The sequence below is a fragment of the Patiria miniata genome, unplaced genomic scaffold (assembly GCF_015706575.1).
Source record: "Patiria miniata isolate m_02_andy unplaced genomic scaffold, ASM1570657v1 HiC_scaffold_13, whole genome shotgun sequence".
In the NCBI taxonomy this organism is placed as follows: domain Eukaryota; kingdom Metazoa; phylum Echinodermata; class Asteroidea; order Valvatida; family Asterinidae; genus Patiria; species Patiria miniata.
The window spans coordinates 2,584,865-2,590,830 of NW_024037051.1; positions in this window are offsets into that span (position 1 = coordinate 2,584,865).

Here is a 5,966-nt window from a genome sequence, read left to right on the forward strand (position 1 = left end):
GATGACACGTTTTTGTGTAGCCTTGACCAAGGCTATCAGCTTCTTCCCATACGAGCTTGTTCCCGCTACCGCACACCGCGCGCGCCGCGACACAATCACTAGTTGTACTATACCGTTAGCCTCAACGACCCTTGCGTGTGCTTTGTGTGCATATGTACGTACGCCCCACACACACTTCCGCAAACAGCCGTACAATAAGTCGAAGCGCAAGATAGCCTTGACGCAACCGTGGCGAATTCCTTATGTGTTTCTTTATAGTTTCGACCGAAATCGGCCGAAAATTTCTGATGCGCATATATTACACGATATCCAATCAAAGCCCGTAAACTTTGACCCGCGACATACATATTCATGACCCGCAAATTACTGTATACACCACGTACATGTATGTTCACTCAAACCATGGTATGTCCAGGTATTTCAATCCCATTTTAAACCATTTCTCCAGTTTTATTACAAACAAATGAAACATGCCGCTATATGAGTGAACAATTGTTCAAAATGATACTATTTCCAATGTATTGCGAATTGGACAGTTCAAGACAGTCCGCCGACGTTTTGTCGGTGCAACAGCGTACACTATCACGCCGCTACCTGCCCGTGCTATTCTGACAGCGAATGTAGGGAACAGGTCAACTCGGACCCAGGTCAAATCATACCCATTTAATCGAATGCAGGTTAACTCGTATCTATAAGCACCCGTATGAAACGAGCTATTGACTTTGGGATGGAAATATACGAAACTGTCAGGTACAAGGTGAAAAAAAAACTCTCCCTGAATTCGTACCATGTGCAAATTACATCTCATACGTACAACACATGTATTTTAACGCGTACGTATGAATCGTATATGTCGTACCTTTGACATACGTACGACATGTAAGTCGTAGATGTAAATCGCACGAGATACAAGTCGTTCTCACAAGATATGTTGTATGTACGACATAATCGACAAACAAGTCAAACATATGAGTTACAATTCATATTTTGTACACACGAGATATTAAGTCGTACTTATATACGACTTTGTCGTATGCGACATATATCGTACCCTGTCGACTCGACTTATGCACGACATATATGTCGTACCGGCACCTGTCGACATTATGTCATATGTTTGATATGTCATACTCTGTCGACATATATGTCGTACCCTGTCGATATTAGTCGTACCCTGTCGAAATATGTCGTACCCTGTCGATATATTAGTCGTACATACGACATATAACTTATAAGTTGTTCATACAAGTTAAAATCAGTCTTACAGAATAAGTTTGCTGAAGGAGAGATATTTTTTTCCTATATCCCCTTGACAACTTAGAAGAAATACCCCCGGCGCCCCCGGCGCCCCCCCCCCCCCCCCAAAAGTCAGCGGTAGATATACTCAATAGTGTGAGCGCTTTTTTTGCCGCTGAACGTGAAAGCGCAGCGTGTCTTGCTGCATGGCGCCACCCGGGCCGGTGCCTACAGTGGACGGCCCCAACGTGGCCTCTGTGCATGGTGACATCGTTTTTGCCGGCGTGCGGTTTTGTACCGTTTGCCGTTTTTTGAAGGTCTAATTTGTCATCCTTTTCATTTCATTTTCGACCCAAACTATGTGTAACTTTATAAATATTATTCTACTATTATTTAAGATTTTAAGGGGGTGTTTTACAATAATTATTGTTACCACAGGCCGTCTGGTTTATAAACCTTTGGTCGTATTATGCAATGCAATAAATATTCATTTTTTTGTCAGCCGTTATCCAATGAGAGAAGACTATTTACCATAGCGCGTACTAATTATCATATTCGGCATACACGGTTGCGTCAAGGCTATGTTCCGCCTCGACTTACTGTACGGCTGTTTGCGGAAGTGTGTGTGGGGCGTAAGTACAACATGTACATGCACAAAAAGCACACGCTAACGGTATAGACCGCTTGCAGACGCGTTCGATAATCGACGCGCGAAGGCGCGTGACGCCATGTTGTGGGACAGGCGTATATCTATCCACGCACATTTTGTCCCAGAACATGGCGTCGCTCACCTTAGCGCGTCAATTATCGATCGCGTCTGCAAGCGGTCTATAGTACAACATTGTGTCGCTGCGTGCGCGGTGTGCGGTAGCGGGAACAAGCTCATATGGGAACAAGCTGATAGCCTTGGTCAAGGCTAGTTTTTGTGTGAATTGGTAGGACTTGACCTTAATAGGTACGCGGTGCCGACGGCCAGTTTTTACAATGTCGTATAGCTTACACAATTTTGTTATGGCTAAAAAGTATCAACTGTCACTGAAGTATCAAAAGATTGATATGGAAAGAAAATTATTCCGTCTATTTTTTTTCTCCATTTGCCGGTAATTTTCGTGTAAATTAATGCAAGACAAAGGGGACTTATTTTTGGGTGTTTTTTTGGGTACAAATCCTCAAAATCGATTCTTTTAGGTGTCATTTTTGGGGAAAACAGCCATGTCAGTTCTTCACTTTTTGACCAAAGAGATATTTATGAATGAGAATAATAGTGTAATCGAGCAGTTTACTTTTGGTTAAAACCACTGGGGAGTGACGTAGCAAGGGAGGGGGTCACGGGGGCACATATCCCCCCCCCCCCCCCCCCCCCCGCCTGCGGATGCCCGTGCCCCCTCCATTTGAAATGTGGAGTTGGAAATGTTTTTTTTTTACTGCACTGTTGAAATAATGGGCTTCAGTGCCCCGCGGCCCCCCCCCCCGCCCCCGTAAGCACCTCCAGGTGCCCCCAGAAGTTTGACCGTAGTTACGCTGCTGCTTAATAATAGTAGCTGATAATAGCCCGAAATACTGACTCCGAGGCATTATTTTCGAAATGTTTGGCGATATCTTGAAATAATTGGTGTTATCTTTAAATAATGATTAGAGATATCTTAAAATAACTTGAATGATTATGCGTGCCGTACTTTTACGTTTGCCTTGACTACCGAGATAATTGCATTGTACTATAGTGGATTACATCTTGTTTGTTGGATTTTAATTGTTCGCACGACCTCGCTTACTACGCACCAAAATAAAAGAAATAATATAACGCACGACAAAAAAATAAACAGAGTATTGTAATTTGTATAATGCACGAACTTAAATATATCGAGTCACTATATAGTATTCTTATAATACCTTGTGTTTTTGTTGTGAAGTATTTTAAGCAATACAGCCAAGGCCTTCAAATACGTATGGGACATACATTTTATTCGGCAAGTTCACATAATAATTATACACACAATTTCAATAAATCCATAACATTGGATATTACAAAAGGATACAAACAACAACACACCAAGTACGCACTACACACGAAAGACAGAACGTGCATGGAGATGAACACTCACCACCATTAGTGTTTCCCCCATTTGGCGACAAAGTGTTTTGTTTCGCTTTTGATTTTTCTCCAGTGCAGCTATAGGCCAGGGCTGCCGAGGAGAAAATAAAAACGTGAAACAAAACAGCTGTCGCCGAATAGGAAAAAAACGAATGGTGGTGTGGTTTTTTTTCGAACTTGATTTTGATATTGATTTTGTAATCTTTGATGTCTACTACACATTCGTTAAAGAAATAGCATCGTGGACTAAGTGTTTTAGGGGAAAACAAATGCCATCTTTCATTATCAATTTTACAAAAAAGTCGAAACGTTAAAAGTCTTTTTTTCTCTCAGAATTTTGCAATATCGATATATGCAAACTTTAAAGAGCCCTAACTTGTCAACGAAATGCCTGATTGAAGTGAATACCTCGCACAGCATTGGTACATGTATGTGATACGCGAGAAGATTAGGCGAATTATGCAACAAAAACGTGAATGCGTCTTGACCTGACCATTCAGCGGGCGCCTTCTATACGGCTTCGGTAACCCGTTTTGAAAGCCAATGGCGGATTTGTCGTTGATCTCTTAATGCCCGTTGTTGTGTTACAAAAACACGGCATCCGAATTGACCAATCAACAGCTTAGTCAAGATTTCGGAATGAAAATAACGTCATGACGATTCCGTTTGGCTGGCGCGGGGTCGCATAAATTTGCAGACTTAGACACATCAGACGTGGGACCGGAGATGGAGAGGGCTCCGTTGACAGTGGACAACGGGTGATTCTCTAACTATATTTTTTGACAGTCTAGCTCAAAAAGTTAACAATTGAATAACCAGGCGCGGATCCAGAGGGGGAGTTTGGGGGGTAACCCCCCCCCCCCCCATCTCTGTCCGAAAAAAAAAATTATCATACAAATTCCCAAAAAATAATTCGAACCCCCCCCTGACCCCCCCCCCCAAAAAAAAAAAATTATACTGGTATAATGTCCGGCTGCTGAAAATACGGTACACCATTCTGTAATCTAGTGTTAATATTCGTCGAATTTGAACAGCACCCCCTATTGAAATATGGTACCAGCCCCCCCCCCCCCTCCCATTTTTCGATTTTACGGAGGCCAAGTGTCCGGAGAAAAAAACCTGTTTACATTTCAGATTGTTTGCTGATGAAACCCCTCCCCTGCGAAAATTCCTGGATCCGCCCCTGATAGCGTATAATAAAAAGACAATTAAGGCCCTTAAAACCCCTGCTACGTCAAAAAAAAATTAAAAATTAAAAGGCCACCATACTACAGAATTGTTGGTGCCCGCCCAAACATTTCATTACCATGATAATAATTATGAGCGTCGATCCGGAGTTTTCATTTCATTCGGTGACAGACGAATGTTCCATTCCACTTGGCTTCACCTCGTGGAATGGAAAATTCGTCTCTCACCGAATGAAATTATTCTTACCATTGCACTCACAAGCATTCATTATTGCATAAAATATTATGTGCGTTGGGCCGGGTGCCTGTATTATATAACATATCAGACTGTGTCACCCAACTGGAAGAAAACCAAACCAAACGACCCGTCTTGCGTACGTTCAAAACGAATGAACACTATTTAAGAAGAAAGCATGCAATTATATAGGAACTGCCCCAACCACGGGCAAACCTTACGCAAGCATATTTTTGTGTAGCTTAACAGAAGTTGTTATGGGAGACACACAGACACAGACATATTTTACAATTACAAAATGATCCCGGCCCGCCGCCGCCCCTGCTCACTGAGTCCGTCCTCCCGGCAAGCTCATCGGAAAGTTGAACTTGAAGAGAAATGACCAATAATTAATGCTGTAGCATACCGTATCTTCATTCCATGAAGCCTGCGCTATACCTGGAAGAAGAAAAGTTTTTGTTTTTGTTTTTTTTGTTTTTTCCTATCCATATCCTTTCTAGGGTACGCAGGGGGGGGAGGGGACACTTGAAGTCGGTAAATTGCGTAAGGATAGACCGGCCTTCAATGTCCGTAATATCTAAGCTGGCGATAGAGGGCGTGCTTTTGTTTTCAGGATCTGATTTGTCTAGTTCCTGCTCTACATGTATATATTAATGAACGGTTAGTGCTGAAGGCGCCCAACTAAAATTAAATGCCGTGTTATCCATCGCACTCTATTTAGGATGACCGTTTTAGCCGATTTTCAGCTAAGATTGACAGATTTTTTTGTTAACGAGTTTGAAAGAAAAATTTGACAGATTGGATTTTTTGGCAGATTTCTGGCAGAATTCTGCAAAAATGAATATTTGACAGAAAAACGTAGCAAATTTGAAAAAAAAATGGCACATTTGTTTAAAAAAGCTTCAATCTTTTCAACAATATCTTGCATAATGGGACAGGTTGACTGATCTAGGTGCTGAAGTTTCACTGGGAATTACCTGACTTTGTCGACGCAACGCCACGTTTTGCCTGAAATTTACGCACTTTCATAACATCTTTATGTGACTAAAGATTGTTTATATAATGTAAGTTGAACCTTAACTAAGGCAATACTACTAGTCTGCATGTGATTTTACATGTTTATAGTGTATTTCGAGTAATTCTGGGGAATTTGGAAGATTTTTTATGAATCTGACAGATTTTTGAATTGCATTTTAGCAGAATATGGCCATGACCT